Below are 25,240 nucleotides of genomic sequence, written 5' to 3' on the forward strand. Positions count from 1 at the left end.
AAATTTAAACCCAGAAAAATGAATCTTCCTAACACCAGTCCCAGCATTCTATCCACTGCACCACCTAGCTCACCATATAAAAATATGTTATTGTACATATAATACATAATATAAATAATAAATAATATTCATTATGGCTTAATTACTAATGTAAAACTGCAGTAAGACCTTTGAGACACCTTCTACATCCAATGTATCTCACTTACTACCTGTATTATTGACCCTGATTAAGTTATTTAACTCCATCAACCTCACTTTCTATAAGGTAGTAAAGCTTTAACAGCTTAAAACTGAAGTAATAATTTGGGGACACCATGTATACGACAAATACTCATATAACCTCACATTCAAATGGGAAAAAAATGTCTTTTACACTCAATCAGTCAAGTACTTATTAAGTGCCCATGCGTTACAGGCACTAGGGATGCAAGTACAAAGAATGAAACCATCTCTGTTCACCAGGAGCTTCCATTCTAATGCAGGAGACAACAAAAATAAGTATAGCATAAATAGAAAATCAATATGAATAATCTAGAAGGGAAGCGATTAGCACAAGAAAGCCCTCATGCAGAAAATGGGGTTTGAGCTGTATCTTAAAGGTAGGGACTCTGAGACTGAAAGATAAACTGGCTTTAAAAGGTTAACAGAGAAGCTCTCTCTAGAGCATCATAAATCCCTACAGCCCCTCAAACTGAAATTAGGTTAAAAAAAAAATCTCTGCCCCACGTACACTCTGGCATAATTCTTAAACAAAAGTCACACGAGTTTCCAGGTGCTCTTCCTAAGTGCCATTTAATAGCAAAACTGTTCTAGTTAAAATAAAGATTGCATAGGCAGCATATACTTTCATCAAACTCCCAATTTAATTACAAGGATGCTATCAGTCAGGGATTTTGTGAGAAAAGTTTACATTTAGAAGGAGTTTATAAATGAGATTTCCCCCAATCCTCATCCAATCAAGGGGAAACCAACATACAAGATGCAGACCATGAAGGTAAGAGGAAAAAGAAACACTTCATTACCTAAGGGAGCATAATGCAGGAAGCAATAACTTTATTCAGTCTGTGTATTGTGCAGCATTAAACCCTACAGTTTTGGATTACAAAGATAAATTTTTTAAGGGGTTAGGGTGGGGGTGGGGAGGTAGGCTCTGAAAACTAAGCCTGGAACAGATTAGGTCACTTGTCCAGGGTCACCAAGCTTAGTAAGTGTCTCAGAAGGCAGCAATCTTCCTGACTCCAAGGAAGGTCAGCACTCTAACCATTGCAACCCCTAGCAGCCTTCTTGCTCATCTCCAGTTGGTTCCCTATCACTTCCCCTTAAGTGCTGTCTAATCTTCTTCCACTTTTCTCAAGCCCTTAAATCAGAGGTTCTTAACCTGGGTCTGTGACCTTTTTTTAAATTTCAATATAATTGATTTCCTTTGTAATCATATGCATTTTATTTTATGCAGTTAACATTATTCTGCAAAGGGGGCCAAAGGCTTTGGACTGACAAAGGAGTGCATGACACATAAAAGATAAGAACCCCTGTCCTAAATAAAGCCCAGCTTCCCTAATACACAGGAGACCAAACTTATTATTTTACATACAGAGAAAACTGAAGTCATCTTAATGTGAGTTCTTTCAACTTTCTCCCCTTGGTCTATTGTATCTTCTTACCTTCCTTATCTCAAAACAATAAATTCTTCTTTTTCAAAACTAATCCTTCATTTGCACCTTCTATCCCATTCCTCTTCTCCTTTCCCCATTACAATCGCCCCATCTCTCTCCACTGCTTCCTTAGTCTACCTACAAATAGGTTTAGATCTCCCCAACTTAAAAATACCTTCTATTCATCTTGCCACAGCCTCAAGCTACCATCCCATCTCTCTCCTTACTTCCATGCCAAACTTCTCAAATTGTACATATATGATCCTTGTACTTCCTAACTTCTATCTATTCTTTACTTCCTCACTCCTACCTTATTTTTTCACTGACTGTGATATGTCTTACCTCCCCCCAAAAAAGCTATTCTCTCAAAGATCACCAATGACCTGCAAAACAAAAAGGTCTCAGTGTCCTTGATTTCTAAGCTGCATTTGACAGTTGACTATATCTTTTCTAGTAAAGCATGATTGAGTGAAAAGAGTACTGGACTTGGAGTCAGTCAGGGTTCAAAATCTGGATTCAAATCCTGCCTGACACTTGCTTTCTCTGCATCCTCCTCTCTCTCACATGAGTAGTAAGTCACTTAACCTCATTAAAGCCTCAGTTTTCCTAACTATAAATTGAGGGTATGTCTTCAGCACTGATCTCACAAAGATATTTTAAGGATCAAACAAAATAGCATGATTTCCATCTCATTACTGGTAAATTATTTCCTGGTTAACCCACCTCCTCTCTAATCTTTCTCAGTCTCATCTTTCTCTCCACCCCACCCATCCCGTAAATATAGAATTCTTGAGCATTCGGTATTCAGCAATCTTTTCTTTAACTACATCTTCTTCCTTGCCAATATGATATATACATCCGTGTTTCAATTATCAATTTCTGTAGCTGACTCCAAAATCTCCATCTTCGACACCAACCTTTTCCCCAAACTCTAAACCCTAATGTTTCTCCAAATGCTAACAAATAGTTCTACTTACATGTCCCACTAGTACTCAAATACATCTAAAACCAAATTCATCATTTCCCCTCTGAATATGATCTTTCTATTCTGTTAATACTATCACCATCTTCCAAGTCCCAAACCTCAGTCACCTTTGATTCACCCCTCTCCCTCACTACCATCTATGCTCTATATATTTTGGAAATACATAGTAATTTTCATGTAGTCTCCCCCATTCAAATGTGAACTCCATGAAAGGAAAGACCATATTTTTATCCCCAGAGCTTAACACAATGTCTGTCTCACAGTAAACACGTAATAAATGTTCACTCACTTGACTCCCATATTTAATCAATTGTGAAGACCTGTTAATTAAGACCCGTTAACTTGGCTACACAGGCATTTAATAAATACTTGCAAAGTGAATTTAACATATTAGCTAAGTCCCCTCCTCTCCATTAAGAATGTCACCACCCTAGCAACAGTTTCCTAACTGGACACATACACACACACACACACACACACACACACACACACACACACGCTTCTGCCTCATTAAGTTTCTAAAAGCACAGCTTCAGTCATGTAATTTCCCTGTTCAAAAACAGGGAACTCCATTTCAGTCATTCCACATTGCCTACTGAATTAAGTTAAAATTCCCCAGCTTGGCATTCAAAAGCATCAACAATATGGTTCCAACCTTAGCTGGCCCTTAAGAAGTTGAATCAACCTTAAGAACTCTTAAGTGCTTCCTATCTTTCCATTCCACAAACACTTAGAAACAGAATGGTGCTTTGGAAGGAGAGTAGCTTTGGAGTCAGAAGCCTTGTGTTCAAATCAAGACAGTTACTACCTGCATGAACACAGGCAAATTACTTTACTTACAGAACTGTAGCTTCCTCATTTGTAAAATAAAAATGATACCTGCACTCTCTACTCCAGAGGGTTGCTATAAGAAACACACTTTTTATACCTTAAAGTCAGTCAACTAACATCAATTAAGCGCCTACTACATGACAAGCACTGTGTTAAGCACTATAAAGAATGACCAAAAAAAGCCCTTGCCCAAGGAGCTCACAGTATGATGGGGTAGATAACAAACAAACAACTCTGTACAAACAAGATACAGAAAGGATAAACTGGAGGTGGTCTCAGAGAGAAGGCAGTGAGACTAAGAAGGACTGAAAAAGACTTCACGAATAAAGGAGGACTTTAGTTGACACCTGAAGGAAGCCAGAGAAGCCAGGAGGCAGAAAAGAGAAAGCATTCCAGGCATGGGGGACAGCCAATGAAAACACTTGGATTCAGAAAGTGAAATGAAACAGAAAGGAAGCCAATGTCTCTGAATCACAGAGCATGTGAAGGGGAACAAAGTGGAAGAAGCCTGGGAAGGTGGAATGAGGAAAGGTTATGAAGGGACTTAAAAGCCAAACAAAGGGTTTTACATTTGATCTTGAAGGTGATGGGGGAGTTTATTGAATGGGGGAGGAGAAGTGACATGACCAGACCTGCATTTTAGGAAGATCAATGTGACAGATAAGGAAAGAATGTATTGTAATGGGGAGGAACTTGAGGCAGGGAAGCCAACCAGCAGGCTATGGCAATGGTGCAGACATGATGGAGGCCTGCACCAAGGTGGCAGCAGCGTCAGAAGATGGAAGCAGGGGTGTGTGAGTGACGTTACAAAGGGAAAACAGTCAGACTTGACGACCGATTGGACTGAGGTGTAAGAAGACTGGAGAGGTAGGAAGGGCCCAAGTTATGAAGGGATTTAAAGGCCAAACAGAAGATCTAACCTGAAGGTGACAGAGAGCCACAGGACTTGACCACTAATTGGATGGATCGAAGGAGCAGAGAAAGAGAGGGAGGAGTCAAGAAGAGCCCCAAGGTTGCAAACCTGGATGCCTGGGTAACTGGGTAGATGGTAGGCCTTTGACTGTAATAGAGAAATTAGACAGAAGAGAGAGAAAGGAGCACATCAAAAGGCAGGTGTCTTTTGGTGGGCCCGTAGTAGGGCTTCTCCTTTCTCCCAGCTCGGCTGGTTGTTTGTTTCTTCTCCTCCTCTGGGGGAAGCTAGGTGGCGCACCGACCCTGGAGTCAGGAGGACCAGAGTTTTCAAATCCAGCCACGAACTAGCTGTGTGACCCTGGCCAAGTCACTTAACCCCATTGCCTGGGCCCCCCCCAAAAGAGAGAAATTAGGAAGGAGTAAGCATTGGAGGGGAGGGGGAAAGGGGGAGGCAATTAATGTTTTAGATATGATGAGATATCTACAGAACATCCAGTTTGAGATGTCTAATAGGCAAATTGGAGATGTGAGACCAGAAGCTGAAAAGAAGTCAGGGCTGGCCAAGTAGACTGGAGAGTCGCATGCACCGATACAATCATCGACCCCATTGTAGCTGATGAAATACTATATAAACACTACTGAAATGAATTAATGAATTATTTTAAATGCCTACTACGTGCAAGGGCTAGGGATGAAAAGATTAAAAGGAAATAATCCATGCCCTCAAGAAGTTTACATTCAACTGAAGTGTTTTAAGTTTTTCTAATTCCAGCTTTATCTACCATTACACATAAGGCCAGTTCCAGACAAAATGCACATGCTGAACCCATTTGTGTGGTTCCCCAAAGTTTTCTGTGTGGTTCCCCAAAGCTTTTAGCCTCCATGCTTTTTGCCTACAATCCTTCCAGGAAAAGGGTCCACCCAGACTTTCTCCCTATTCAATTCTTCCCCAACCCTGTAATCCCAACTCAAATACCATCTCTTCCATAAAAGTTTCTCTGACCACTCTTCGCCCACCCACCTCAGCAAAGTAACACCACTTACAGGTTCACATTCTTCCTCAGAGGGAGGATAGATTTGTGATTTTACTGGAGTAGGAAATTTCAAGATGAGGAACTTCCTCTTCAACCTGAAATCTCAGAAAGCTGCTTGAGGCCTGAAAAGTGACATGACTGGCTCCAAGTCCCTGAGCCAGCACATGTCAGAGGCAGACCTGAACACAGCCTTTCTGCCTGGGAAGTCAATTCTATCTACTACACAACACTGCCTCTCTATTCCCCTTCTGCCCCCCCCTTAGTTTTAGATATGCCTTATTCCCTACTAGGCTTCTAGCTCCTCCAATTCAATATAAAAAGTACTTATTAAATGCGTACCATGTGCAAGGCACTGCATGAGTGCTGAAGATACCATCAAAAAAAATAGTCGCTGCCCTCCAGAAGTTTATATTCTTCTGTTCCTTGGAATGGAGACCATGTGTTGTTCCTCTTTATATATCCCAGACCACCTAACATCATGTTTGGCACAGAGAATAAAGCAAACAAATATTTGCCGAATAAACACAATTACCCAATTCTGATAGCTTGAATCAGTCACTGAATTAACTTCTCATACCAAAAATAAACCTAACAGGCAGTGTACTTTATAAAATTCCATTCAGTATCTCCATCTATCTCTATGTCTATATTCTGAATTAACAAGAGATCATTTATCCATAATGAATCATTCTGGGTGGCTAAGTTTTCTGAGCAGTTAAGTACAACTTTTTTTTTCATATTTTGATCCTTTTGGATGAACATCTTAAAACATTTATGTATTTGCCTACTTTCTTAATCTAAGTATGCTGAGGATAAGTAAACTTTTTGTTGATGACTCCGGGGGAAAAGATTTGAAAGCAGAGCACCTGGTTTCAAATCTGTCACTTACCACCTCCTTGGTAGGTAATGCTTATTATAAGCATATTTGGGCAAGTCACTCAATCACTCTAGACTTCCGTCTCCTCACCTATAAAACTACGGGTTTGGACTAGTCCCTTCCAGGTCCAGAGCTATGAATTTATAAACCTTTATTACTGTAGTGTGCAGAGATGCCCTAGGATCTATTGACATGGATGATGCTATCTATGCCCCTTCCCTAAATGGTCCCAGATTGTTAGGGTGAGTTTTTGTGTCTCATTTTTTTATAACTGCTTCCCTCTCTTGCTAGCAGGCCATCAATTGTCCCTCTTTGCTATTGCCAGAGTAGCAGCCCCTCTACTAATCTAGTACAGAGCTATGGGCTTGGCAATCAGACCATCAATCTTATTAGAGTTAGGTGGAAAATAAGGTTAAATTGGCTCTGATTGAAAGCTCAACTCTCAAGAATGCTGCTACATCTATTTTGACAGCTCAGGCAGATTTTTCACTTACTTCCTGGTTCTCAGCTGTGTTCAGTTTAGATTCAGCATTATTTTATTTTCATGTGTCTGTCAGAGAACATAGCTGAATTTATTAGCAGCCAAAAAGTTACAGCACTCCAAATGCTAAAAATAATCTACTGTTTCCATAGTTTACTCATAGTTTCTAAAGTGTACCAAAAACATTTTATCATGAATAGAGCTATTTTAGAAGACTCTATTTCATCCAGAGATGAAAAAATATCATCAAAATTTCTGCAGAAAAAAACACTGACACATACACACACTACAATCAGGTTTAGCTGTAAGTCAGAAAGGAAATATTAACTAGAAACATTCACTAGAACGGGGATGAAAATACTTTGATGTGGAAAAGCAATGAATTAAGTTCCTTGAACATTTTCTGGGAAAACAATGGTAACTATTTTTCAAACCAACCATAATTAATTGTGCTCAGTTTAAATACAAACAATTTGAATTTAAAGAAGCTACTGCCTGTTGGATAATGTAAGCCAAAATTTTTTAAATGAAATATCAAGAACCTGGCTGTTTAAAGAACATTCCTTAAAATAATGATGTTCAACAGTCCTTTTTGATGTTTAAAAAAAAAGCCACATTACACATTTACCCCATTTTAAGTGGGTTTGAATTCTCAGAGATTGTCCAAACAAATCCAATCATGTACCATTTTCATCAACCCCAACAGCTGAATTTCTTTTTTTCTTAGTCAAAGATAATATTAGTAATAGCTTTCATATATAATGCACTGCATGTAATCCCCATTTCAAAAACGAACAAATTGAGGCTCAAGGAGAATAAAAGACATATCTATGGTCACCCTGATAATAAGTATTCGAGCTAAAACTCAAACTCAGGTCTTCTGCTCTTTCTACTACACACTCTCAAAGCAGCCCCTTGTGTAGTCTCAGCTCTGCCATTAGTTGGCTGGGTGACCATGGGTAACTTAGTGAACTTTCTATTGGACTCAGTTTTTCCATCTGTAAAACAAAGGGGTTACAGTTCTATTGTCCCTTCCAGAGCTAACATTTTGTGACTGTGTAATATTAAATTAATTGTATCATCCATTCCAAAAGAGATTACTGGTATTAACATCTTCCCCTTAAAGAGATTTCTAACAGATAACCTAATTCAATCTTAAAAAAAAAGTCTTCTAAATGAACTATTCAGAGAAGCAGAGTCAAGAAAATAATATATACAGTAACTAGAACAATGTAAATGGAAAAAACAACAGATCCCCCCAAAAAAAAATCAAAAGTAAATGTAACAAATTTATAAAGATCAGATGGAGCCAGAATGAAAAGATATGAGAGGATACTTCCCCCCAACCCACCCCTTCAGGAAGGCAGGAGGTCCACAGGTGTTACACACTGCATATGTTTCCAGATTTCTTTCAATGTAGCAGTTACACTGATTTCTTTTCTCTTTAAACAATACTATTGTCATAGGAGATGGCTCTCTTGGAGGGGGACCAGGATACCTGGGAAAACTATGGTAATGTAAGAAACAGAAAATGTCAATAAAAATTTATGTTTGAAAAAACAGCATTTGTTCCTAAGTGGAAAGTGTGATTTCTTATCAAGGCTAAATAGAGAAGTTTCCTTATGAATGGCATGCAGAAAGGCTGAAAGTGATATGCAAAAGTGGAAAGAATCAATGTGATCTCTAATCAAACTGGTTTCTCCAATCAGTGAATACTGAATGTCTTCTCTACAGAGCAGCTTTATCTTTGAACAAGTTAACTGATAAGCATTACTTCTTTGAAATTTGTTAAGCTGATGACAGCAGGATAAACCAGTTTGGTTAGAGCTTCAGGGTTACTCTTCTGTGCTGAACAGTCACTCAACACCCGGCAACAAAAACCTATTGAAACCAGGTGTCCTATGCCAAAAGAAAGCAGCTACAGATGCATCATTAAAGCAAGCAGAATATATGTGCATATAATACAACATCTATATTAGTCAAGGAACAAAAAAGGTGTAAAGTAGTGGAAAGAACACAGGATGTGGTAGAACCAGAAGGCCACTTACTAACCATGTGACCATGTAACTGACCTCCCTGAGCACCAAATCTGTAAAAATGGGGCAAATGATAGTTGTACTACCTGCCATATTGTAGTGAGGAAACTATTTGCATAAACCTTAAAGCATTATAGAAATCAGTTATTATAGAGGCCAAAAAGAAGTAGGGCCTAATTGGTAATTTATTTAACTCTACTTTATGAGATTAGACCTAAAATAGATAATGACTGAGGAGGATCAAGGATAACATGTTTTAATTTTCTAACACTAATTCTTATGCACTTTCCCCCTACTGAATTGGTCCCCTAAACATGACCAAATATCTACAAAAGATATTATAAAATTTAGATATCCAAATCTAATAACAAGTTTTTGCCTTTCTTTATGGCCCCAGTGCTTAACACAGTACTTTTGTTTTTGTTCAGTCCTTTCAGTCATGTCCAACTCTTCATGACCGCATTTGGGGTTTTCTTGACAAAGATTTTAGAGCAGTTTTGCCATTTCCTTCTCCAGCTCATTTTACTCATGAGGAAACTGAGGCAAACAGGGTTAAGTGACTTGTCCAGGGTCACACAGCTAGTAGTGCCTAGCACACATCAGATGCTTGAATTATTTTTGACTAACTGCAATCAAAGATTGGAGAATCAAGTTGTTTTTCTAGCAGTATTTCTCATTTGTAGCATGATCTTATGCTTCCTTTTCATCTTAAAAAACAGAAATACATTTTACTCTTGTATTATCAACACAATTATGCTAACAGTAACATTCACACACACATGTACACATAAATACATGCACATACACCTTGTTCACAAATAAGTGAGGAGAAGTTCTATATGGATCCAGTACGAACTAAAGCTGAGGCTACGTCCCAAGCAAAGAATTCAGACTAAGGGTGAGCTTACAGTACTGTCATTCTAATCATGCAAGAGAATCTCCAATTCAGACCATATACTGGGGCTGGAACCTGCAGTAGAATAACCCTAGCAGGAAGCTTATAGTTTTGTCACTCTTAGCTTGCAGAGCTTCCAAGGGGATGTAACCTGGATCACTCTAAAATAGGGGCAAGCTAGCAGTTGTGTCCCCCAGACCCAAACCAAGCACAGAAGCCCACCAAGCTCAGACCAGGAAGGTGGCAATCAAAATGAACCTGAGGTCAGACTGCTTAGAACATTATGAATGCTTGTAGCTTAGCCTAAACTTACTAAGATCACTGAAGAACACGGAACTCAATACTCAAAGAAAGCAGTAGCAGGATCCCATGAACTACAAAATACATCCTAACAAGACCTAGAAATTACCACTATAGGTGCACTGAGCCTGACCCCAATTTTGTAAGTAAGGCTAGAAACATAACTAAATGAAAACAAAAAACTCCATAACATCCACAAGCAAAGCCTCAAAGAAAAACACAGCTTGACAACAAAGTCAACCAGAATTCCTATCATAAATTTTAAAAAACAGAAATTTTTTATTTTAAATTTTTTAATTTTAAAAAATAGAAACAAAATGAAATCTCTAGGGGAAAAAACTGGAAAAGAAATAAAAGCTCTAAAAGAAAGACTTAGAAGGATAATTAACAACTTAGAACAAGAGGTGTAAAGCCATTTATAAAATGAACAGACTCTCTGAAAATTAGAATGGACTAAAAAGAAGTTAATGAGACAACAAGAAATATTAAAACATCAAAAGACTTAAAAATAGAAGAAAATATAAACTATCTTATATCCAAAACAAATAACCTGGAAAAGAACACAGGTAAAAATGTAAGAATCATTGAACTACAGTAAAGCCATAACCCAAAAAACAACCTGGCTATATTTAATGAAATCATGAATCAAAACCACCCAGATCTAGTAGCCTGGTGTTTGCTAAACCCAAAGATCCCTGCTACTGGGGTAAGGACTCACTATTCATCAAAAATTCCAGGGAAAACCAGAAAGCAGGGCAAAAATTAGGTTTAGAGACTAACACTTGATATCATATACCAAGCTCCAAAGAAGCCTAATTAAGCTCCAAATAGAGCTTAGAGATAAAAATGTCACTTCATATATAAACTAGAGGAACAAAGGAGAAATTACCTGTCATGACTAAGGAAAGGAGAACAGTTCATGACCAATCAAGGAACTGTAAGGATCATGGAAGATAAAACAAACAATTTTTATTAAATAAAATTAAGTTTTTTGCACACACAAAACCAATTCAGTTAAAATTACAAAGGAAACTAGGAACTTGAAACATTCTTTGCAGTAAGTTTCTCTAATATAAGGAACTGATTCAAATTTATAAGAAGACCCATTTCGTAATTGATAAATAATCAAAAGATATGAACAGGCAGTTCTCAAATGAAGAAATCCAAGTTATCAACAATCATACAAAAAAAAGCTACAAATTACAAATAATTAGAGAAATGCAAATTAAAGCAACTCAGATTCTACCTCACATGCATTACATTAGCAAAAATGACAAAAAAGGAAAATAACAAATGTGAGAGAGACTAGGAAATATATGCACATTAATACAATGTTAGTGGAGCTGTAAATCGGCTTAGCCATTCTGGAAAGCAATTTGGAACCGTAACCACAAAGTTCCGTTACTTGACCGAGTGATGCCACTACAAGGCTGCCTAAAGAGATAAAAAACAGACCTATGTGTACAAAAATATTTGTAAAAGCTCTTTTTGTGGTGGCAAAGAACTGAAAAGTAAGGGAGTGCCCAACAATTGGGGAATGGCTGAACAAATTATGGTAAATGAATGTAGTGGAATATTAACATGCCATAAAAAATGACAGAAGGGTCATACTAATTCAGTGAAACCTTGAAGGATTTATATGAACCACTGCAAAATTAAATGTGTAAACTAAGAAAAATTTCTACAATAACAATAATTTAAAGACAACTCTGAAAGACTTAAGAACTCTGACTAATAGAATGGTCAACCACAGTTCCATAGTATCTGTGAGAGATGATCTCTCAGAATTAAAGCCTCCTCAAAGGGTCATTAGTTCTTGTTAATGGTTCTGGTATTGTTGCTTTTGAGTGGTACATGCGTAAAGACCCCTCAGAACACAAGAGCCCCTCCCCTCGCCTTCTCCCTCCCCTACTCTTATATAGTGTTAGCAGAAATTGCTGAGCCATAAGAGCACCCTGTCTATTTCATCCTCTAGCTAGTTACATGACCTTGGGTAAAAGGCTGCTGAAAACTGTGAGGCCCTGAAAAGGAGAACATGCTAACATAATTTCTATTACCTCTTTGTTCTCTCTGTTACTGGGGTACTTTTTACATGAATAGATTGTACACCTGAGGTTCAGCCAGTGAGCCCACCGGAACGGGGTTAAGGTGGGCTGCTGCATTAGGGTCTATATAATCTTGCCTTAAAAAGCACCCGCGACTTTGTGGCAGCTTAGGCAGCACCGGGGTGCCCTTTCTTGAGAAAGTCAATAAAGAGATTCCTCCTTTTTGAAAACTTTTGTCAATACTCTGGTTTTTAATTTGGGTAGGTGGTCTCTGTCCCACACAGTATCTATAAAGATGGAAGCTCTCTGCCCTCCTGACAGAAATCTGATGGACTCAAGATTTAGAATGAGACATACATTTTTGGACAAGATCAATGTGACAATCTATTTTATTTGACTATTTATATTTGTTACAAAGGTTTTGTTTTTCCTTTTCTTTTTGTTTTTAATTGAAGGTAAGAGAAGCAGAGGGGACTGGGAAAAAGGCTTCTCCCTTACTATTCCCCCCTCAAAAAAAAAAAGAGAAGAGAACATAAGCCAGAAGAAACCATAGACAAGCAGGACAGCTTTGAGAATTATATGTTGAATTTACTAAATGCTTAAAAAGAAAAGCAACATTTACACAATAGAGATTTGCAATTTCATGCATAAATCTCTTTCCCTCCTTTCAAAGCATTTCGTGTTTGTTAAATTCATTAAAACATAAATTTTACTTATAACAATTGAAGAAGTGGGGAAACCTATGGGAAACTCCACTTTTTAGTTATCCACTTTAAAAAAAATTCTAACACTGAATTCTTTTAATTACTTCCTAAATCTCCTAGGATTTTTTTTTAAATATATACTTTGTATTCCTAATGGAAAAAATGTATGAGGCATTACTAGTTCAATTATCACAGTCACCATCTGTCCCAATATTATTTATATAAACTAAATGGAATCAGCAGATTATCCCATTGACAGCTCTAATAGTCTACAGTCGGATTCTGAAACAATCATCTCTCACTGGTATTATTATATCCTCCATAGCAGTGCTGCTACATGTTCTCTTGGTCATTGGGAGCTTTACATAACAGTCTTCAACTAAGTAGACCATCTTGTGGCATTGTCACGTGCCAGGTAGAATGGATTTTTTTGCAATTCTCATGAATAACAGCGTATTTTTTAAATGTTCATATGTCTGGCTTTGGAGAATTCAAGTCAATAAACTGCACATACCTCCTGACACTATTAATTATACCACTAGGAGATAACTATCTCAAGGAGGTGAAAGACAGAAGTAAAGGTCTCATTTAAACAAAAATATTTACAGTAGCACATTTTGTAGAAGGAAAAAAAGAAGAAAAATAAGTGCCCATGCAGTGACCAACTAATCAGAACTTCATAGGACTAATAGTGAAGCACTAAGTAGAGAGGTGGTAAATTATAGGTACAGAATGAAGTACACATTTTCAGACATGGCCAATGAGTTGATTCACTTTCTTGATTGTACTTACCTTTTAAAAGAGATGGCTCTATGGAAAAGAGTTATGGAAAAGAGTATTTGGGGAAAGAGTTTTAACAACGATATATTTTTTCTTTGATTTTTTTTTTTTTGGTGAGGCAATCAGAGTTAAGTGACTTGCCCAGGGTCACACAGATAGCAAGTGTCAAGAGTCTGAGGCCAAATTTGAACTCAAGTCCTCCTAATTCCAAGGCCAGAGCTCTAACCACTGCACCACCTAGCTGCCCCAACAATGATACATTTTTATATTATATTATATCATATTATATTATATTATATTTTTTAAAGGCTACCAATAAAACATTTTTTATAAAGAGAAAGTGTGAGTCATTTGATGGAATACCAACAGCATTTTGTACCATGGAAATGGCTGGAGAAAATTTGACTAGGATATTCCATGAAATAAACCTAGCCCAAAAACCCATGCTGACACCACGAGGACATTATATTCTATTAAAAACAAACCTCCTCACTCTTATGTAGCCCTTTAAGATTAACAAAGTACTTTCTTCAAATAATCCTCTGAGATAAGTACTATAAATGCTGTCATCCCAATTTTACAGATGAGGAAATTGAGGCTAACAGGAGAAAGGATTTGACCATGAGTCACATAGCTAATACATGGCAGAGCATGGTATTCATTCACGTCTTTTGACTCGAAGTCCAATGTTCTTTCCACTACACCATAGTCACATGGTGTTACATTTCTAAAACATGTAGGAAATGTTGTCTTGTCATTTGGTGTGTTATCTCTTGCAGACAGCACATATAAAACTGCTCGAACTTTCTAAAGAGACAGTACTATATAGTCAATAGATTGCAGTCATTAAATATGATGAACACCATGATACAATACTCATTTCTCTTTGCACTGATTCACACAATTTCCACAAACATTTTCTCGTTGATCCAAACTGAGCATGGGCTTTGATCAAGTGAACACTGGTTTTCCTTCAAGTAAACCTCATGCGAGATGACACTACCAAAATGACCAAAACTACTTTGCAATTCCAGTGGGTGGTCCATTTGACAAGTAGTGTATACATTACTTGCCCAGAACCTTTATCTTCACAGTAGTAATAGAAACAAAAATGCAGTGAATTGCGAAACAGGGACCCATGGTGACAATTCAAACAGTAAGTTCACAGCCTTCAGCCTACCAAAGGTCTTACACAGCTGCTGTGGCCATTTAGTTCTGCCCATCTACAGGCTTCAGCTCAGTATCCAAGGCAGCCAGGTCATGGCATAAAGAGCATCATCACATCTTGACCCAAAAGACTGGGCTGTGAATCTCCATTCTGCTGCTTACCAACTTATGACCTTCACACACCACCAATGACATGTCAATTATAATAGTCATCTTCCTTCTGACCTATCAATTCCATGGCACAACCAAGAAGATAAGTCTGAAAAAATTCTTCTGCCCCTGCCACCATGACAAATTTATTTCCTCAGCAATGGAAAAATTAAAAAAAAAAAGACCAAAACCTGAGGCAGAGTTTAGAGGAGGGTATCCATCTGTATCTCACAGCTATGTTCAGTCAAGAAAATGTCTCTAATTAGCCATGCTACCCTGAATCTCTTATCAAAACTTAGGTTTTAGGAAAACTGATTTCCTGCCTGAACCTAAGCTGCCTATCAAATTGATTAACTAAGTCATTTGGAAATTACACTTTAAAAGCTTCATTTGGTACTGTTTTTGGCAGGGTTATGGCAATGTTGGTACTGTCCATTCAAAACGGCAAAAAAAAAATTCTATAGTCTCTTCAATTCAACAAACATTTAATAATCATTTACTATATAATGGCACACAAAATACAAAAATAAGATAATTCCTGCACCAAAGCAGCTTACATTCTATTTGGATATAAAACATATACATGTACATATATGTAATAAAGTTAGCATTTATATAAGGCTTTAAGGTCTGCAAAGTGCTTTACAAATATCTATTACTCTCTCCATTTTACAGATGAAGAAACTGAGGCAGATCAAGTGTCTTGCCCAGGGTCACACATATAGTAAGTGTCTAAGGTCGGATTTAACTCAGATCTTCCTGACTCCAAGCCAGCACTCTAGCCACTATCCACCACCTAGCTGCATAAAGATAGATGATAAGACAGACAGATAAACTCAAAGAGATAAGTACATACACTGAGTAGCACCCAGTATCCCAACTGCAAGAGCAAATACTAGGGAGATCCCCAGCTGGCTGCCTCTCAATGGGCCAGTATGGAAACAACAAATATGAACCTGGTAAGACTTCAAGAGATAGAGCAGGATAGAAGGGCTTGGCATGCTATGGTCCCTGGGGTCATGAGGAGTCAGACATGATTGAAAAACTGAACAACAACAACAACTAATGGGCCAGTACCATTTTCCAGGGTCAAAAGCCAGCTGTGATGAAGAAGAGAATTCATCCCTAAGAAGGAAAAGTACCTAAGTGCTGTTTCCTCCCATCCTAGATTTGGTCGATAAAGTAATTTGGCAGAGGAATGGGGAACTTGCTTATAAATCAGTACACAGTAGTCTAAAGCTAGTCTTCTGGTCTATGTCTTCTTTGAAAGGGCTGGGTTAATAAGTCAGTTCTCTATCCTACATCCTAAAATATGTCAAACTATCTGCTCTATTAGTAGAAAGAAATGCAGTTTACCTACTGAAGAAAATTAGCTTACTAAATTGACTAGTGAAGAGCACTACCAACTGGGAAGAATCAGAAAGGGCTTCAATGGGGAGCAGAAAGCGGTAGTGGCAGCAGCCTATAAGGGCTGAACTCTGAAAGAAGCTAGATGTTTAAGGCTTGGGAAACAGCTTGCACAAAAGCATGGAGATGAGAGATGAAATCTGGTGTTCCTGCTACAGCTAGCTTCCAGGCCAATTGGAATTCCCAACTCCCAGTGTTGGGACTGGGAGTAAAAGGAAATAGTCTGGAAAGATAGGGAAGAAAATGCAGAAGAATTTAAAGACCAGGCTGGGGACTTGGTTTTTTATCACAGAGGCAATTCTGGGCCACAAATCTGGCAAAGACAATTTCCCCTTAAAAAAACAAAAAAAGACTCCTAAATTCTAGGTTCTGTCCCTAATGCAGAAATAATTCCACCCTTAAGCATTTACTTACATTGTGGCTGAGGGTCATACATGCTCTCAGTAACATAGTAAATAAAGGTTCTCTATTGTTGCAAATGCTCCTCCAGATGGCTACTGAGGCAACATGAAAAGATCATGAAATATAAAAAGCAGTCTAGGCTCCTGGCCTCAGATACATCCAGCAATATACTCCCTCTCCCACTGCATCCCATACCTGACAACATCTACAAAAAGTCAGCTAATGAAACAACTCCAAGCAAAGCAAGCCAGTAAATCTGACCTGTCACTCTAAATGAGAATACGATGGTACAAAACACCTTCTCCTTTCTTGGCAATTCCCAAAATTCTTCATTTTTGCTACCTTTTATCCAGAATCCTAATTACTGAGATTTCTCTAGAGTTCAATTTTTTTGTCTTTGCAATATGCACAGTACTCATTACCATCAACAGAATTTGGAATGGATAGGTAAAGAAAAGAAAATCCAACATATTCAAAAAATGACTAGACTTGTCCAATCTAAGTAAATCTGGTTTTAGTTCTGGAGGTTTTAACTCTTTAGTTCCCTATTTTCTATTGTAAGCTTAACTGGCTTTTTTTTTTTAAGGAGGAGGTGGTATTCTTGGAAATGTTTTTGGTTCTATGACTTATCACACCACCACAGTCTGTGACCACATTCTTCATGTTTTGTTTTTTGTTGAAAATTCTGTTACTTTTCTAAATAAATACTTTTTAAACATAAAAGATGAGGCCTCAGAATCTCAAATGCACACACTAGCCTAACCTCAAACGCCCTAACTCCTCATCAACTGAAAGTGTGCATAGAAATAACAACCTGATACAGGTTTACCATCCAAGATACACAGACAACAGAAATATGTAAAACCAAAAGCTATTCTTTAGAAGATATGTTATCAAAGGATAGAAACAAGCAGTTCAAAAGAAGAACTGCAAACTATTAATACCCTTATGAAAGAATGCTTCAAAGCCCTAATAAGAGAAAATGAAAATCAATACAACCCTGAGGTTTCACCTCAAACCCTACAAATTGACAATGATGACAAAAGTCTGGAACAGTCAATGTTGGGGGAGTAGTGGGAAGATAGGCACACTAATGAATTATTGGTGGAACTGTGAATCAGTAAAAACCATTTTAGAAAGCAATTTGGAATTATGCAAAAAAAATGCAACTAAAGGAACTAAAATGTTAATGCCTTTTTACCCAGAGATTTCTCTGCTAGGCATATATCCCATTTAAGTCACTGATAAAAAGTCTATGTATACATCTAAATATTTATATTAGTACTTTTTATGGCAGCAAAGACCTGGAAATAAAATAGATGCCCATCAATTGAGGAATGGCTAGATAAAAACATGGTATGTGAAAGTTATGAAATTATTACTGTGATGTAAATAATGACATATATGATATATACAGAGATGAATGGAAAGCCTTACATGGACTGACTGCAAATTGAAGTAAGCAGAGCCAGGAACACAATTTACACAATCATTACAACAATGTAAACAAAAGAACAATAGCCACAAAGCAATCAAAAGTCACCATACAAAATTACAGAGCAAGCACAGCACCAAAGAAGAGACATGTGAAAACATTACCACCCTATTCCTTTGTAGAGGTGGGAGGTCGCTGGGTGTGGAAGACTGCATATACAGTCAGATTTTTTTTAACGTATTGATTGGTTTTGTTGATTTTTTTTTCAGTTTTTCTTTCTTTAAAGATAAGGGGAATATGCATCTTTAATAAAGAGACAAAGGGAAAACTTCAGTGATTAAAATTTATATCAATAAAATTTTATTCCAAAAAAAATTTTTAAATGAGGTGAAATGTAAAATTACATTAAATGTAACATTAAAAAGCAGAAAGAAAGAATATCCTCGGAAAGTCCTAAATATTTATACCAAAAATTCCCCCAAATTACACAGAGTCAGCTATAGAGAAAGAATTCAAAATCTGCCTTTGATCTTAAATTCTCTATTTCTAAAGAAGGCAGCATCATTCTTCAAAACTTTAGAGTCATATTTGACCCTCTTCTCAACTTCAGCATCCCATCAAATGCCTAATCCTATGGATTCTCTATAGCATAATACAGTCTTCCCTTGATTTCTACTTCCATTATTATCTGGACAATCATAATAGCCATCTAATTGTTTTCCCTGATGCCAGACTCTCCCTCTCTCCAATCCATCCTTAACACTGCAGCCAAACTAATCTTTTTAATCCTCAGATCTAATCACATTATGTATCTGTCTCGGCTACTTTACCTCTACAGGCCTCAGTTTCCTCATTTGTAAAATGAGAGGGTTGGCCTAGATCAGCAGTATCAAATTCAACCAGATAAGGATCCACCACTACATAAGGATCCCTGTAAGTTGTATACTGACATGGTTTTTAACGTAATATTATCTATGTTTTATTATGTTTTTCTTTATTTTGTTAAATACTTCCCAATTACATTTTAACCTGGTCTGTCTGCATTCTGGAGTGTTGGAAGTATGGTAGGCCATGTGTTTGACACCTCCTATCTTGATGACCTCTAAGATCCCTGCCAGCTTTAGCTAGACCTATGACCCTAACATTCAAGGCCCTCCACAATCTAGCTCCACCCAGCACTCCATACTGCTTACTTCCTTTAGTGAATTCTGTGTTACAAACTGAGCTACCACCTATTTCCATATTACTCTCTCTTACCTTAATTTACTTATAATATATACAAGTCCCTAACCCAAAATCTCTGCTTGCCAAAATCTCTCCTTTCAGAAAGGCCCAGTTCAGATATCAAGTCTTTATGTACAGTGCCAGGCACATAGTAGATACTTAATAATTGTTTGTTCCCTTCCCTCTTCCCTGATTCCACCAACTAAAAGTGATACTTTAATCTATCATACTCTTTACTATCTCTTTTCCTATGCATTTAATTATATCTATGTGTAATAGTTATTTTGTGTACATGCCTCTTCCTCACTACATTAGGCTGTAAACTGTTAAAGTTGGGGTTTTTTTTCATTTCTGAACCATCTTGAACACAGAGGATTGCACACAGTAGACACCTAAAAAATAATTTACTCAATTATTATTGAACTTGCTTAAATAAACGAGCAATACCACATCCATGAGGGTAACATGGGGGGTGACGAACTGTATACACAAATGTCAATTCTCCTTAATTCTGAAGTGCCCTTTTTTTGTATCCATTGGCAGTCAAGAAGTTGAAGCCAATTTCAAATACTGTCATCACAGTAAACAAACTCCATCTCTTCCATTAATGCTGCCTTATGCATACCGTGAAGCAATAGTTTAAGTCACAGAAAAATAGCATTTTTCCATCATTTCCAAAATTTAAAAATCCCTCCAAAACTGAGTCTTTTCATCACAGCTCAAAATGAGCTCGTATATTTTCAAAGTCCACTGTGTCTTGTGGCAAATAGACTATATTTCCAAAAGAAATCCCTGAGCTGCCCTTGAGGTGCCAGCAGATGAAATAGTTTTAAGCTGCCACTCAGACCCTGAGGCCATGGCCACCCCATACATAATGTAAAAGTTGTACTATAAGGAGCACATGGCAACTTCTGCAAGATAAATAAACAATCTCCTGAATCTCACAGGCTACATTCTTCCTACTTCCATCTCCCTACAATCACTGACACAAGTCTTAAACACAGTAACCCTGAACTGGGACAATGTCAGGGACAGTCACCGAAGCAGCAAACAGATGGCATTCTCCAGGATTATATTCTCAAAATAATGGAACTAAATTACTACTGAATGGTCACTGCATATTAAAGCCTCAAGGCTTTAATCTCAAAGACCTAAAATTAGTGATATTTTAACTACTTGTATCGGAATTTAGCTCTTTCAATATTCCAGGAGGAAAAAAATCTTTCTGCCTTCTCATTTTGTCTTTGGGTTCAGATATCATACAATAGCTCTAGGAGTTGCTTAAATATAAAGTAATTAGGTAATGTGAGTATTTCCTACTTTGGCTAAGGCAATTGATGAGATTTTTTTTTCAGCTGGGGTTCTTAAAAGCCACCCATCTCAAAATCCAATTGAATTACATACTAAACTGACTTTCTCAGTTGACTTAACATGAAGAAGTTCCCTGACTCCCAAAGATGGCCTAATAAAAAGAAACTCTGAAATTAAGGCCCAAAATTTGCTATATAACTACTGGAAAGGTCAATAGAGACTGGATTGTTAGTAATATATCAATGGGACCAATACATATCAGCTTACTAATAGAAATAATCCATAATATTCAATTCTTAAAACAAGTTCCAGTGCACTCCTGTTCACACACTCCAAAACCTACTGGTCACCCCTTAGTTAATACATTCTCTCACTTCAATTCAATAAATATATATTAAGCACCTACTATGTGCCAGGCACAGTGTTAAGCACTGGGAATACAAAAAGAGGCAAAACACAGTCCCTGCACTCAAGAAGTTTTCAATCTAATGATGGAGCCAACATGCAAATGAATCTATACAAAGCAAGCTATATACAGGACAAATAGGAAATAATTAAAGGAGGGAAAGCACTGGAATTAAGAGGGGTCAGGGAAGGCTTCCCATAGAAAGTGGGATTTTAGTTGGGACTTAAAGGAAGCCAGGGAAATCAGTAGGTGGGATTGAGGAGGAAGAGCATCCTAGATATGGCAGACAGACGAGAAAATGCCTGTAGTGGAGAGATGGACTGTCTGGTTTGTGGAACAGCCAGGAGGCCACAGTCATGGATCAAAGGGTACAAGAAGACTGCAAAGGTGGGAAGGAGCTAGGTTATGAAGGGCTTTGAATAACAGAGAATTTTGTATTAGCTCCTAAAGGCAATAAGGAGTGTACTGAGTAGGGAGTTAACATGATTCAGACTTTCATTTTAGGAAAATCACTTCAGGCTGAATAGAGAGAATAGATTGAACCTGGGAGAGACTTGAGGCAGGCAGACCCACCAGCAGGGTAGTGCAGTAATCAAGGGGAGAGGTGATAAGGGCTTGCACTACAGTGATGGTAGTGTCAGAGGAAGAAGGGAGCAGAAGAGGGGAGAGATTTTGCAAAGGTGAAATCCACAGGCCTTGGCAACAGCTTGGATGGGGGGGAAGGGGGGGTGGCCAGTGTGAGCCATAGTGAGGAGTCAAGGATGCCTCCTACGTGATGAGCCCAAGGGGAAGATGGTGTTGCCTTCTACATTAATGGGGGGGGGGGAGTTGGGGCAAAATGAGTTCTATTTTGGACATATTGAGTTTAAGATGTGTATTGGACATCTAGTTCTCTTACTCCAGGTTTCAAAATTCCATGTTCTGCCACAACTAAATAGCATGAATGTCAGTCAATAAGCATTTATTAAGCATCTACTATGTGCCAGGCACTGTGCTTAATCAGTGAGTATACTCAGAAAGGCAAATGACAATTCCTGACCTCAAAGAGCTCACAATCTAATAGAAGAGACAACAAACAAATCTAGATGCCTGTATACCTTGTTTAAAACATTCTACCATGAATGTGGGTTCATTGTACATTTTCACATCCAAAGTACCCTATTCTATCTAATTAGTCTTTGATTATTAATAATATGTCATGTAACAGCAGAGTATTAAACTTCATTAGTACAGAGGGCAGCCTTACTTGCAAAAGCCCTGCACAAGACCACTGGCAGGCAGGCACTTAATATAATTTGATGGTGCCAATAATCCATAATAGCATTAAATTCAACTTCAGACTTTGCTCTTTGCCATCTCACTGTCAGTTTCATAGTTAACTTCATTGAAATACTGAGTCATACATAAGCCAATATTCAAGGGGCGAGCAATTTTCCAGAAGCAAAATCCATTTTCAATTTGACTGCAAGCAAACTTCATGCCAATATCGGATGATGGAAGCCAAATTTTGATACTTCAAAGTTCAGAAGTTTTCAAAGCTGTTTTCCGAAGTATGACACGAAATAACCTGTCACCACCCAAATACCCTGCAAGTAAGTCTTAACTTGATTAAAAATCCCTAAACTAGAGGGATTTTTGTAGGCCTTGAGATAAGCTTCCAAAAAGCCAGAGGCTGTCAAGGCAAGCTTAAGTTCTCCTTACAAGTTCTGCATGGCACTGGGCATTCTCCATCACTCTCCATCCAGTTCTGCAAGTGGTGTAAATTAAGATTCTTGTTTTAAGAACTACTTTTTTTTTCCCATCCAAATCTGAGAAACCTAAGGGGAAAGGGGACGGGAGGGGGGAAAGGGGAAGGGATTCATAAAGCAATACTGTCCGCATTACACGAACACCTAGGAAACTGATCCGAGTCCCAGTAACGAGTACGGAAACCCCACTGAATGGAGGCAGACCCCCTCCCGGCACTGGTGGCTGCCGGAGCAAAGTGTTCCCCCGGTCCCCCAAACTTTGAAGTCAGGGATCAAGAGAACGGGGCACCGCCAGGGGAAGGGGGAGGGGTCAGGCCAGGGGCGGTGGGGGGGCTTTCCTGCTTTCTCCATCAGCTACTTTTCAGGGGAGCACGGGCACCGAGACACCTGGGTCCCCCGGCAGGTAGCGATCCGCCCGCGCCCCTGCCCCATCGCGGACCCGCCTCTCCTGCAGCCCGGGCAGAGCCCCGAGCGCCGGGAGAGCGGGGGTAGCCGCGGGGCGCCCGCCCCTGCCCCGGGGCCCGCCGGCGGGGCGTCCAGAAAGCGGCGGGGGCCCCCCGGCGCGCGCCTGCCCGGGGGGGCTCGGCCCCCGAGGGTCCGCCGCAGCCACAGCCCCCGCCCCAGCCCGCGCGCCCGCTCCCTCACTCACCGGGGGCAGCGGCGATCCCAACTCTTCGTCCTCCGCCGCGCGGCGCGGCGCCCTACTGCCCTCGGCCGGGCCCGTCCCGTTCACTCCGCCGCCGCCGCCGCCCGGGGGAGGGGGGAGCGAGAAGTGAGCGAGGGAGGCCGAGCGAGCAGGAAGGGAGGAGGTGCGGAGGGGGGCGGGGGACAGTAGGGAGGGGGGAAGAGCAGAGCGCGAGCGCGAGCGTCCTGGTCGCGCTGAGCGGCGGCGTGCGCGCTCCCTACCGGCCTCCCCTCCCCGGCCCGCTCTGGAGGCGCGCGCACGTGCCGCTCGGCTCGCCCGCTCTTTCCAGTGCCTGCTGCTCTACCCTCACCCACCCGAGCCCGGGCTCCTGGCTCCCTGCGCGCTGCCTGAAAGGCCTCCTACGCGCGCATCCCCAGGCACCCGAAGCGAGCTGCTGCACAGGCTGGGGAGCGGGGGCTGAGGTCCTTCACAAGGCTTATATCCTTATCTCTGGGCTTCTGCAAGTGGGTTAGCTCGGACTCTGTGCGCGCATTGTGGGGACTCTGAATCCCCAAGACCCCCGGCTCTTCGCAGGAGTTACCCACTAGGGCATCTCTCTCTTTTCCAGTGCCCCCTGGTCCCCACTGCCAGTGCTAGGGACTCCCCCTAGCATCGTCTGATTCAGCAAGCTCTCCTCCTTTGGGATTTGGTCTGTCCATCCACACCCCCAGCCCAAGTCCTTGTCACTGCCCATCCACTGACCTTCAAATCACTTCTCCTGCTTTCTCAAGGAATTCAGTACTGGACTGCAGTCCTCTAAACACTACTTCCATACTCCCACATACATCTTGTTGTCCTCTCAAATAGCTTAGAAAGCCAGTTTAGCAACCCCTTCATTATCCTTTATTTAACAGCTTGCCTCAATTTCAGCCACAAGGACAGTCACACCCCAGCCTAGACCTCGCCATCACCTCCTTGATTTTGAATTCAGAAATTTCCCTTTCTGGTGTCTTCTTTCATCTCTCAATTTCGCTCCTGCTCTGTGTCCTCACAGCAACTTTCAAGCTTTCCATGCCTTCCAGTTCTTTCAGTCTATCGACCTGCTCTGGCCTTACTCTCCTTTTTCTTTAGTCTTGTCTAGACCCTATGGTTGACTGGTGTAGTTATACACTGTCCTCCACCCTTGATTCTGCTCTATGGCCAAACTTCAGCCCTGGCTCAGTGCCACCAACTCCCTTTTTCTTCACTTGTACTTCTGAAGGGCTGCTAGGATAAGTCACAACATCATTCCATTGGGTGACAAGGTCGCTAGTGCCCCAAGCCAAGGAATACCTGCTCTAACAACCCAATCACATGAAGCCTCCTGGCTCTCAAGATTAAGAGTGAGCTCTTCTCTTCCGTCTTCCTCTCTCTAGAAACCTGCAATAATGAGTTCAAAGATGTGACCAACCCTGTGAACTCTTAGCAAAATTGTTCCCCAGGGCTCTCTCCTCATACCCGTTCTCCTTTTTCTCTATACCCACTTTCTTGGACTTCTCATGGCAGTATAATCTCTACACCAATAACTTCCTAATCTAAATATCCAGCTCTATTCTCTTGCTAGTCATATGTTGTCAATTGCCTTCCAGAACCTCCATTTTAAGGAAGAAGCCAAAGGCATCCCTGTCTACATTCCTGTAAGGGTGCAGAACAAGGACTATTAATATAATCCAGCAAATGACACCAAGAAGAAATGGATAAGCAGAAAATGGCAATGTCACTGGAGCAAAAGGATATAAATGTATATAAATGCAATAGAATTTTAAGAATATTAAGAATTAAGAGAACTGTGAG

General features: G+C 39.6%; 1 protein-coding gene across 3 annotated transcripts in view; it reads right to left on the minus strand.

Annotated features, from left to right (window-relative positions):
- The window catches only part of RABGAP1L (RAB GTPase activating protein 1 like), a 681,088-nt gene extending 657,512 nt beyond the window's left edge, over positions 1–23,576 (minus strand). The window contains exon 1 of one of the 3 annotated variants that reach the window (XM_020970529.2): positions 23,432–23,568. The gene's annotated coding sequence lies outside the window, so the exon portion shown is untranslated. Of the gene's footprint in view, positions 1–23,431 lie in introns of all 3 variants that reach the window. The other 2 variants (XM_020970531.2, XM_078156482.1) reach the window with 2 other exon arrangements.
- Positions 23,577–25,240: the final 1,664 nt, after the last annotated feature.

The sequence above is a fragment of the Phascolarctos cinereus genome, unplaced genomic scaffold (assembly GCF_003287225.1).
Source record: "Phascolarctos cinereus isolate Bilbo 61053 unplaced genomic scaffold, phaCin_HiC Scaffold_5;HRSCAF=322, whole genome shotgun sequence".
In the NCBI taxonomy this organism is placed as follows: domain Eukaryota; kingdom Metazoa; phylum Chordata; class Mammalia; order Diprotodontia; family Phascolarctidae; genus Phascolarctos; species Phascolarctos cinereus.